General features: G+C 36.9%; 1 protein-coding gene across 7 annotated transcripts in view; it reads left to right on the plus strand.

Moving 5' to 3' along the window:
• The first annotated feature begins 276 nt into the window (after positions 1–276).
• LOC134529317 (sphingomyelin phosphodiesterase) overlaps positions 277–12167 on the plus strand; it is a 192436-nt gene continuing 180545 nt past the window's right edge. For 6 of the 7 annotated variants that reach the window (XM_063363256.1, XM_063363259.1, XM_063363254.1 and 3 more), the window contains exon 1: positions 491–659. The gene's annotated coding sequence lies outside the window, so the exon portion shown is untranslated. Of the gene's footprint in view, positions 360–490; positions 660–12167 lie in introns of those variants that run through there. The other variant, XM_063363255.1, reaches the window with a different exon arrangement.

Raw genomic sequence — 12167 nt, forward strand, 5'->3', positions numbered from 1 at the left:
TGTTTGTTGTTTAAAACAGCTGTTCATGTAAACAATTTCTCAGCTACATAGACGCCATATTGCTTAGTGAATTCCAGCTTCAAGAAGTATCGGTTATGTTCCATCTGGTCCATTTACTTATCTCTGTCCATAACCAATTCCCCACCATAATTTCTATGGATATTTATGCTTTACCTTCTATTTTTCAAATCTTGGCTTTTGGCATTCTATTTGAGCCCCCCCCTCCTCTCCCAAACCAACCCCCTTACTCAACCGCACAAAAAAAAAGAAATTTAAGTTCGTATGAGGTTTGTGACGGATGCATTATTTGTAAAGTCAATATACAGAATTTGAAGAACGAATAATAACATCTGTGATAAGTGAGTTATTTATATTAAACTAAAACAGCTATCAGCTTTAGTCATTTAAATATGAATATTTTTTGAAATTTAATTTTGCAATGTTGTAGACCTGTTTTTTTTTTCGTATTGTTTTGGCATTTATTATTAAATTTACTTTTTTTAATGCGCAAAGTCTATGGACAAGGGTTGAGACTCTAGAAAGCACAATCTGAGTAGCAATATAGGTTGGTTTGACGTTTGTGAGGTTATCAGGACGGATGCGTTATTTTTGAAGTCAATATACAGGATTTGAAGAACGAATGATAACCTCTGTGATAGGTGAGTTACATAAATTAAACTAAAACAGCTATCAGCTTTTGTCATTTGAATATGAATATTTTGTTGACATTAGTAAATCCCCCCCCCCCCCTCCTTTTCTAACCGTGTTTAAACATTGTATTATTTGATTGTTGGCTTACTGCAATACTACTTTCAGATTTATTGTGATTTAAAAAAAAAAAACAGTGTTAGTAGTTCAATTTTTTTCTCACTATATTTTTAGCACTGTAATACCGAATTATTTACCAAGCGCACGTGGGACATGTCAGAGAAACGAGTGGTCAGTATCAGTGAATTTGAGTTGTTCGTTTTCGTTCTCTGCCATCATTCGTGTAGTCTTAAGTGACGACGATACTGTGTCATAAATAACTATGCCAACACGTTTACTAACTGTAAACACTATATAGGACGTGGAAGTAACTAAGATTTTGCTTAATCACTCATTTAAGGTTGTGTTTTATCACTTTGCTTTCAAAACTGCGTAATTCTAAAGAAAACACATTTTTTGCAGTTGCATACTCATATTACATCCTAAAGTAATTGTTAAATGGATTGACTTATTGGATGGAAGACTAAATAGCCAACAAAATATTTTTTTCATACATGATTGTATTATTTTCTCATGTACTTGGATTTTTAATGTGGTTATTTTCCAGTTGTTTACGAGAGGAGCGCATCCGTAAAAAATAATATATATATTTATATTTTTTTGGGACTAGTGCATTTTCCGATTCCATAACAATACTAATGATGTCACCAGTATGGCATCGCTTACGTCATCACCACCCCTATGTACGGGACAAGCGTGGGAATATGGGGCTTTTAGGCGGGGAACTATAAACATACTATTTCTCACGTACCTATTGCATTTTTTTTACTATTATGTTTTATTGGTATTGTAAACGAGACTATTCTAGTTGGTGCTACCATAACATTAATTACGTCACCAAGATAGCATCCCGTACGTCATTACCACCCCTGCTGTCTTTCGGTACAAGGCGTGAATTTGTTGGGGAGGGGGGTTTGGGGTGGAACAGTAAAAACACTTTTTTTCACATATTTAATTTTTTTCACTATTATGTTTTTTTGGTATCGTACACAAGACTATAATTCTCCCCCCCCCCCCCCCCCCCCCCCCCCCCCGGGTCCCCCTTCCCCCTCGGGCTCTTGTCTATTTTGCGATACCACAGTATCGCAAAATAGAAAAGACCAGGTGGGATTATATTCTACTTAACGATACTGATAAATTATTGTTTCAAAAGTTTCACTTTAAAAAAATTTAATATCAGTATCACAAAATAAAATAGATTGGGTAGGACTGTATTCCACTTTATGATACTGATAAAATATTATTTTAAAACGTCTCACGTTCAGAAAATTTAGTATCTGTATCGCAAAATAGAATATATCCGGTAGGACTGTATTCCACTTCACTAAACCAAGAAAATTTTATTTCGAAACGTCTCACTTCAAAAAAGTTAAATACCGTATTGCAAAATATAATAGACTGGGTGGGACTGTATTTCACTTCATCGTACAGATCAAAATATTATCTAAAATTTTCATTATGGTATTTCTTTAAATCCCGTTATCGCAAAATAGACTAGACCGGGTGGGCCTATTTTCCATTTCATGATGATATAAATTTTCAATAATGAAAATTCTTTTTTATACAAATGAAATACCATTATCACAAAACAAACTAGACCTTTTAGAATTTTAGTCTCCTTCACAATGTCCTCCACCTATAATTTACTAAAATGAAATACTCAATTTTTTACGGGCTGACGTATGCTCATAAAATATTTCGTTTTGTGATTATCACTTTAATTATTGCACTACTTATCTATAGAAAAACAAGCCATTTTTACATTACCTAATAACTTTTATGATTCACCTAACCAAAACAAATGAAATATAACACTTCTCCCACCTACTTAACACATCAAATAAAATTCACATAAAGCTACAAATCACAAACATTTAGAAGCCATAAAAAAACTTTTACCTTTCTCAGCATTATGGCACTAATCGTTTTGTCACCATTTCTCTTGTAGATTATAAATTTAAATCAATTTGCCATTCCTTCTTTTAATTGATTTGTTATCACGAAACATGAACCGTCACTTCCCTGGTCACTACTATAATCACAACCACACATTCTCTCTGTACACTGTACCGTTGTATTATTTAAATATAAATAAACATGATTTTCCTCTTCTTTTGTGACTACTACACTCATTACCCCACATATCCAATAAATTTCTCATTACCTACTTAATGCTTGTGTACTTATTTATTCAATTTATAATGAAATTCAATTCTACTTATTAATTCACTCCTCGTATAATTGACAGCTACTATCGCTCCAGAACTCACACTTATCATTCTTCTTTATTTTCCACTGTGCTATATATATTTTTTTCGCTGTTGCCAATACTACATACTATATTTTCTTTCATTCTAACGTTTAATTCCTTGACATCATTCATTTCCCCTCTGTGATTCTCAACCAATAAGAATCCGATACTGAATAATATAATTGACCCTCGTATACTATACTATAATCCCCTTCTCTCTCTAGTCTATTTTGCGATACCAAAATTTCATTATCAAAGAGACAATTTCTGTACATGATATAAATTACATTGGTATCATGAATTATAATAACGTGCCCTATTTTTTAGAGAGCTTCATGATTCTGAAAAATGCAGGAGACATGAATTATTAAGAATTGAAACTGGTATTGCAAAATACTCTAGTATAATTCATGATACTGATAAAATATTTTCTTTAAAAATCTTAACTTTCTTTGCATTAATCACTGATATCACAAAATACACTAGACTGGGTGGGACTGTAGCCTACTTCATGAAATAGTTTTTTTTTTAGTATTTATTACTTTTAATAAATAATTTACCGGTATCGCAAAATACAATAGACCGGTCAGGATTTTAGTCTTCACAGTACCGCAAATATATATCCCATAAATTCTTACTTTCAATATATTAATTATTGGTATGGCAAAATACACTTTACCAGTTGGGACTGTAGTCTACTTAACAATACCATGATTCTTTTTCCCATAAAACTCTTACTTTCAAATAATTCCTCCCTGTTTTAGCACATACAATAGATGAGGTGAGACTACATTCTACTTCTTTATAACTGGAAATTTTTTTTTAATGGATACTTTCAGCAATTTAATTACCAGTATCACATATTAGACTATACCATGTGGGACTATTTTACTTCACGATAGCTATGAAATATTAACTCAAAACATCTTATTTCTAATTAATGAAATACTGGTATCACAAATTACACTCCAGTCTACTTCATACCGTAAAGTTTTTGCTTCTAATAATATTACTTTCCATAATTTATTTACCAGTATCACAAATTATACTACACTGGGTGGGACTATAGTCTGCTTCACAATACCGTGAAAATTATATTAGACAATGTCTCTCTTTCACCACATTAAATATCAGTATCCCTAAATAACCTAGTTTGTAATTAAATCTACTTTATTATTACCTAAACCAATATTTCACGTAAATTAAATACGCAACTGTCACCTAACACAAAACACGATATACACGTAAAACAACTACAAATCACAAAAACTTCACATCCATTCAACTTTACCTACCTTTCTTGTTTTTACTGCAGTGTTTCTATACTATCAATTTTTCTCTTGCAGTTGCATTTTTCACTCCTAATCCAATTGCTGTTTCTCTATTTAATTTTCTTATCTCGCGAAACTCTAACCGTCGTTCGTTCATTTACTAATACACTCTGAAACCTCACATTATTTCTCTCCACTGCACCTTTATAACAATCTGTTACAAATAAACTACAATTTGCTCTTCACTAGATACAAGTAAATTTATTTGCACACATTCACTATAATTATAATAACATTCTTAATACCTATTGCGTAGACTTACTTATTTATTTACTCAATACATCATCACTCTTCGTACCTCATCCGCTCCAAATCACAAACAAATGAACACACAAACATCAAAACACTTATCTCCGGTGTGCCGCCATTTAGCATTTTTTGGCACAATTTTTAATTTGAATTTTGAAACATAAAATTTACCAGTAATTTTGCGGCTAAAACTTAAACTTTTCCGTTCTCTGTACACTCCCATTTAATCTTTGTCAGGCCAGTCTCCCTAATCAATTTCCAACCCTAGATCTGATTTTGCAGAGTCTTTTGCAAGTCAGCCAGTGTTTCGCCTTTTCCCTGCTGCAATGCACGCCCGTCGTCTGTAATTCTCCTCTGAGCTGTGATCAAGACGGCTTATCTTTGTGTTCCCCCAGAGCCTTGTTTTTCTCGGAGCTCTCCTAAGGCAAGCACCGAGAAGCACTCGTTTTACTCAACGTCTTTGCACGCATTTGGCCTCTGCAGAACCTAATTTCCCACCGACGTGCAGTTTCCACCTCCCCCTCCTTCTCCAGCCTTTCATGGGAACCCTACCCAGTTCACGGACCGGCCACTTTCCCCGGCTGAAGCCAAGGACAGCGATCTGTCTTCAAAAGTACCGCCTCTGCCCTCTCGTGGTGGATTTGAAAGTTATTTACCCTGGGTGTTTGAACGCCCGCTATACGCCCGACCCCTGGCTCCTGACGCCACAAGCAGTGCCCCGTAATTCATTTCCAAGCCACCAGAGCGCTGCACTAGTCCCTTCCATAAACTCCATTCTTTCGAAGTCGCCTCATGTGAAAGATGCGCGAGTCGATTCTTTCTTGGTTCGGACATTCCTTAGTAGGTCGCACTGCGATCGGCCACTAACACCAACGTTGAGATATCGAAGTCAGTATTTTTTCTGATCCCCCCCCCCCCCCCCCCCAGAAATCTTTGGAAACTTTCGGTCCGGAAGCTGAAAGGCTTCGAAAGCAATCACTTGTTTTGATTACGAGTCATTGCCGCCCTGCGGGGACTCCGCGCACTAGCAGACTGACCACCTCGAATCATCGGCGAGCACACAGCAATACTCGAGTCGGTCGTCGTACGAAAATGTAGTTGCCTAGGCAAGGGATGTTGTCCCTTAAATCTCTTTCTTAACCAAAAATTAGTCTGTGTGCCTAGTAGAAATAGTCATAATTTGCTAAATTTACTCATTATTTTGACTTATGGAAATGTCTGCGGCATCTGCGTGTGTTTGGCGCTGGTCCTCGCCTCACATCCTGGCGGGCTACCTCACTGAGCGCTAGGAGCCACTCCCTGTTTGGTGAGATTTTGCCAACTTTTTATTCCCTGACCATCACAGTTTTTGGTGGGCATATTTGCCAACTTACTGACTCTATGAACCAGTTCTTACCATTTTGGTTTTGGGCTTATTCACAGACAGGGTTTAAGAGCCTGGAGCGGACATGACTACCGACTCCTCGCTCCTTTCCCAGGGGATCCAGGATGGCTAAGCCGCCCTGGTAACATGTAACACATCACCTTTAGCCAGCTAACTTCAAATCTCCACACTTCCAAATTCTTACTGATGTCTACAGTGTGACAATTAGATCACTACGTTGAAGAGACTGGAACATCCAACATTTTTCCTTACATGACTTTAATAACTTTAAGCACTAATATTTAAAACTCTGGGATTGTTTATTTTAACCTTTTTATTGTTTTTGTTTCTGTTTATCTATTCCAAATGAAACCTAATAGTAATATTCAAATTAGGGCCGGCCCATACATTAAATGTTATAATCTTAATATATTTGGCCATATACCTATATTATGCAAATTAAGTTACTCTTTAACCTGTTTGTTGAATTCATGTTTTGTTAGTAAAATTAATATAGTGGCACTTATATTTAGACAAAAAAGCATTTGTTATTCTTTTGCATTTGGAACTAATAGATCCACCAGTCTCCCAAAGTTATTTTAAGGGGACATTTACGTTGCACCAGTGAAGAAGAGAGTGTGAGACACCGGTACTACCAACTTCTTCAGTTCCATACTCTGTTCCTATATTATAATCCAACCTCTTTGGCCTACTAAAATGACATCATTTTTCCCTTCGTTATTTTCAACCAATTGGAATCCGGTATCGTAAAATGCATTTGAACCAATTTTTATAATTATAGTGTATAAGGTCAGTGTTATTTCAAATAGTTAGCCATATTAACATTTGGTTAGGTTCGGTTAACAACACTTGAACTGCTGTTAAATAGTGTGGATGGTTGGTTATGCTAGGTTATCTACTTTAAAAATTATGTGAAATAGTGTTAAAAGGTTGGTTAGGAATATCGTATTTTTAATGTAGTTGGTAATTATGAAGGGGAGCTTCTTTTACAAAAAAAAATTTTTAAAATGCTTTTTTCAATTTCCTGACATGCTTTCTAATCATACTAAGGAGGGCGGTGTGATATTTCAAGAAGTGAACCGTTTTAACTAGTGCAGGGTTACTACAGTCAGGGAAAACCTGGAAAAGTTGGTAAATTCCATGTAACCTGGAAAAGTCATTGAAACGTCAGGGAAATCGAAAATATTTATGTAATTTACTACATGGGCAATTCTCTGTAAAAATGTTTCCGGTCTGTACATATTGGTCCGGTCATATTAATATTCTTTCTATTAAAAAAAAACTTACTAAGGACCAGAACAGTAACAGTTTAATGATAAGTATTAAGAAGCCCTTTGAATTTATAGCCTAGCTGTTTTTCCAGATATTAGCAAATACATCAAAACCACATAATACATAATTATAATCATTTTCTGTTATATGCCATATAGGATCAACATTTTTATAATTATACTACTTCAGTTTCGAGCAAAAATAAACTAAAAATTAAATCCTCACTTCTGAAATATCTTAAACAAAATATTAGATTTTTAAAATGAAAATGAGTTAGCTTACAGTTAAAATTTTAAACTTAACCTGAGTTCAACTTCTAAGTAGTGTACATAAAGCTAATGAGGCATTCAAATAAATGTCTTTAACTTTATAGTCTTAGCTTAATCCTTTTTGGTAAGTAATTATTCGTAACAGCTTACTAGATAGGTATTCTAATTTCAAATATAGAGATCTTTAACATAGATAAGAACACTTTTTATCTTAAATGTAAATAAGGCACGTAAAATCGCAGTTGTTAGGTACCATAATAAAATATTACTTATTGAAAAAATTTCTCTCAGAACGAGAGAATTAACGCTCAAAAACGTCTACTAATACTGGGAATTTATGAAATATTCTCTTTTCCTGTAAGCATTATATCATGATTGTTCAACATGGATTATTTGGTCAAAGGACATATCTGAAATGTCACTTTCATCTAATCTAAAAGTGTGTACTTTAGAATAACAAATCTTCAAAATCGTAACCTGCAAATCATTCTCTTCTTCATCAATTTTGTTAATCACAGCAGCATATTGATACTGTACATTTTTTGCTGGGAATCTGACCAGAATGTAGTCTCCGGTGTTATAATAAGACTGCTGTTGGCCACTGGGTCCAGCTTCAGCATAATTTTCTTTCAGTGTTTCAGTTTGCGTGTGGCATAACTTCAGACAAATAATTGTCTTCTGATTCCGATTCGGTAAACACTTCATCCACATTCCATCTGAGTTTTGGGTTATAGGTAATATTGCCTATTTTGAAATGCTGACAAGTGTTCCTGTTACAAAAGCAGCTGAGACTTCTCATCGTTAGAGTTGTACAGCTAGTTGGACCGAGGATAGAGTTTGAAAATACATCTGTGACTTGATGTACATTCAAGGTACTACACGCCCAAGCCAACTGTGGTCCCGAGGAGGGGAGTTACGGGAGAGCTAGTGTCGCAGTGAGAGAGGGGTGGGGAATGAGGAGGGGTTGGCAGTATGCGAATACCGTTAGCTGTGGAAGCAAGGAGTATACACATGCGTTCATAAGTGTACGCAACATGTAAGCATGATGAAACGATGGCCATGAAGCGCAGTCATGCAGTAAGAAATGTTGTGATAAGCTGAAGGTACAGTTGTATGAAACAGCGAAACACAGTGTCTACGAAGATGTCACAGTGTGTACCAAAGTGTGTCACAGCATCACATTGTACCATTTTTGTTATAATAATTATTTTACTCAGCACCATATTTAACATATATGTCGGTATACATTTGCCTATAATCAAAGAAAATATTGTTTGTGTGATTAATTAATGAAAAAAATGCAAGAAACATTTCAACACAATTTTGTGCATAGTGCACGTAACAAACGCCCACTCAGCCATTTAGTTCTTTAATTCCTGATATGTTACTATTGGAATATGTGCTGCTGTTGTCCGAAAAGTCCCATTTACTGTTTGAGCTGGACTCGCCAAAGTTAACAACAATTTTCTCAATTTCGTGCTCCATTAGACAGTCACCTGTCCAGTACTCTGCTTCTGTATGTTTTACATGTAAAATAGCATTTTGCCATTCTTCTTTGGTGATGCTATTGATTGCTTCTGTTGTGATGTTTTCAATGGTACGTGATAATTGAGCGACATTTTTTTCAGCAACACTTGATTTCACAATGTTCCATACATACTCAATAGCATTAAGCTCACAGTGGTATGGTGGTAATCTTATTACTTCATGCCCATGTTCTTCTAACATCTCATCTATGCGAAACCTGGGAGGTGGATGTCGACCACGAACGAGCTGGAGGAGTTCACATTTTGTCATATCATTGTCATGCGGAATGTTGTTGTTCTGTAACCATTGGATGATATCTTGTTTTCTTGTACCGGCTGTTGGTGGCTTATTTAATTGAACGGAATGATAAGGGGCATTATCCATTACAACCAACGAATTAGCAGGCAGATTTGGAATAAGCTTGTCTTGCACCCATCTGGAAAAGTTTGCGAAGTTCATCTCGTCGTGATAATCGCCACTTTTACCTTTGGACTTGAAAATGAGATATGCACCTGGAATGAAACCTAGATCGCAACCTGCATGTACGATTATCCAACGTTGACCAAGCTGTCATTCTTCAAAACACCGGGTGTTTCATTGTCTTGCCAACACTTGCTTACTGTGTACGTCGGGTGAATCCAGGTTTCGTCAATGCACACAACTGTTTTTTTTCTTTTCACCAGCCTGCTCATTTGCTTTCATTCGACGTAAATATTTGCCCCTACAAGCAACAATGTCATTGCGTTCCATTAATATTTTCCTTTTGTTCTTGCATTTTTTGAACCGGAAATCCAATTTATGCAGGATTTTTGTCAAAGTTTCTTTTCGTCCAGGGAAATTTATTTCTTCTTGTAACAAGAAGCTTTTTAAGTGTTGGAACCTCTTCTTTCACAGTATAAAACTGTTGTACGGTGCGCTGTATTACCCCAAGGTCAAACTCATCAACCAATATCTTGTTACTACTTGCTTTTCTTTTCTTTCTTGGTGTGCGCAAAATTCCCCCACTGATAGCGGCTTCTTTACTTTCTTTTCTAATTTTGCATATTGTTCCTTTTGATTTCCCTGTCGCTGCGGCCGCACGCTTTGTTGCATTACTAATGGATGGGTAAGTTTGCCTGATGCCTTCTTCTCCTGATCACAAAATGCAATCACATTGCTAATCATTTCCCTGCACTGGCTATGTATAGTTTTGTGTTTTGTTGTACTGCCCGATGCCATTTGTCAATACACGTTATATTACAGTCGCGCACGCTTCGAAACCTTGCTCTGCTCTCAAAGGATCCGTGAAATACTTGAACAGCGATACTCCCGTATCCGCGCACTGTGTCGTGACTTATGGTAACAACTCTACTAGCCGTCCCACCCGCGACATGACGCGCTTCGACCCTTGAGGCGAACTAGGGAAAGGGAGGGGACAGTGTGGCGGAAGGGATGATGGCAAAGGGAGGGGTCCGTCTGACCTTGGGTAGTTCACATTTTTCCCGGGACCACAGTTGGCTTGGGCGTGTAGTACCTTTGAAACTCTTCTGTTTCATCGCCTCCTCTTCAATTTTGTAGATCATTTTCTGGATGACTTGACTGTCAATTGTGATGCATTTAATGGTAGGGCATCATTCTTGGATGGTTGTACGAATTGTTCGATATCATTAATATCACCATCAGTGTTTACAACAAAATCTGTCATTCATTTGCATGTTGCTCCGACACTGTCTGGTGCACCCTTTCCATGCCCACTCTGTGCATAATTCCATGTAAATGCCTCTACACCTGGAATTTCTTCAGAGAGTTTAGTTGCCATTATAAAAACCATTGTTTTGTTATGGTATTGCGTAACAGGGCCATTATCGCTCAAGAAGTGTACACGCCTAATGCCATTTGGAAGAGCTTTAAAAATTGATTGTAGATGTGCCCAAATGGCAGCAGGTGAATGGGCTATGTTCTTACAGACTGTAGAATACGATCATATTGATCCTAGTTGATAAATCACTCTATTTAAGCTTATCTGAAATGTTTGTATCTTTTTGCATACTTTGTGCAATAATTTTCTCTGAAATCCATATGAATAAGGACATCCTTAGCTTGAATATTTATTTTTAAATACTTCATGGCAATAAACTGGTGAACAATGTTCCTTTCATTGGCAACAAATTTTTCCAAATCTTTATGAAATTGTATTATTGATATGGATGAACATCAAAAGATTTCTTCAAATACTTTGTCACTATTCGTGGCTTTTTGGTTTTTAGATCTTGAATCTCTTGCCTCTCAGCAATTCACATTTTGTATTTCAATGACTTTTCTGTCATCAAACTCTTTATAGCTAGTAGTCCTATTAGTGCACACCATACAACTTCTCGATAAACATTCTATGCTATATTGATCATAACATAAGTATTCTAGTAATGTTTGGTGATTATTGTAAGGTTATATTTTTTCCTCGTACAAAGTGCTAAACTTCATGTCCAGGTTACTGTGGACTACGCATAGGCATGTATCACGATTTTGACCATTAAGCTTGACTATCCAGAATGATAGAATGTTTTGAGGGCGTACCGGTGTTGAGGTTGGAATATTGGTGGAAACTAATGGGCGCCACCACGTGAGTGGGCACGTGGACCCGGCTGGAAAACTCGAAATCAGGGCGTTACGTGGCCCGTGTGCGGCGAGATATTATCCCTCCTGACTTTTAACGTAACGCCTGTCCCTAACTAAGCCCGCTCTCAGGGTCGGGCACGCTTATAATTACCGCAGTGGGCTCTCAGGGCGTCCCACACGCCGCTGACCAGGTTAAGGACCCACGTGCCCCCCCCCCCCCCCCCCCCCCCCCCCCCCCCGAACACACACGTGACTCAATTAAGTTGGTTTTTATTACTCACGTTACACGCCCTTACACAATCCTCCCTTGATACTGCTATAAAACGCCCGAGGCACGAATCGAATTAGGTGAGGAGGCGAACCACGCACGTGGTCGCCTCAAGCCGTTACTTAATACACAGATGATAGAAAACTCCGGAGAGTAAATAATTATTAATTAAGCAGTCTCTCCGACCGAGAGAGGCCCCGAGGATAAAAAGAAAAACAATTTGAATAAATTAATTAACAGAACTACTTCTCGG

This window comes from Bacillus rossius, chromosome 2, assembly GCF_032445375.1.
Source record: "Bacillus rossius redtenbacheri isolate Brsri chromosome 2, Brsri_v3, whole genome shotgun sequence".
Lineage (NCBI taxonomy): Eukaryota > Metazoa > Arthropoda > Insecta > Phasmatodea > Bacillidae > Bacillus > Bacillus rossius.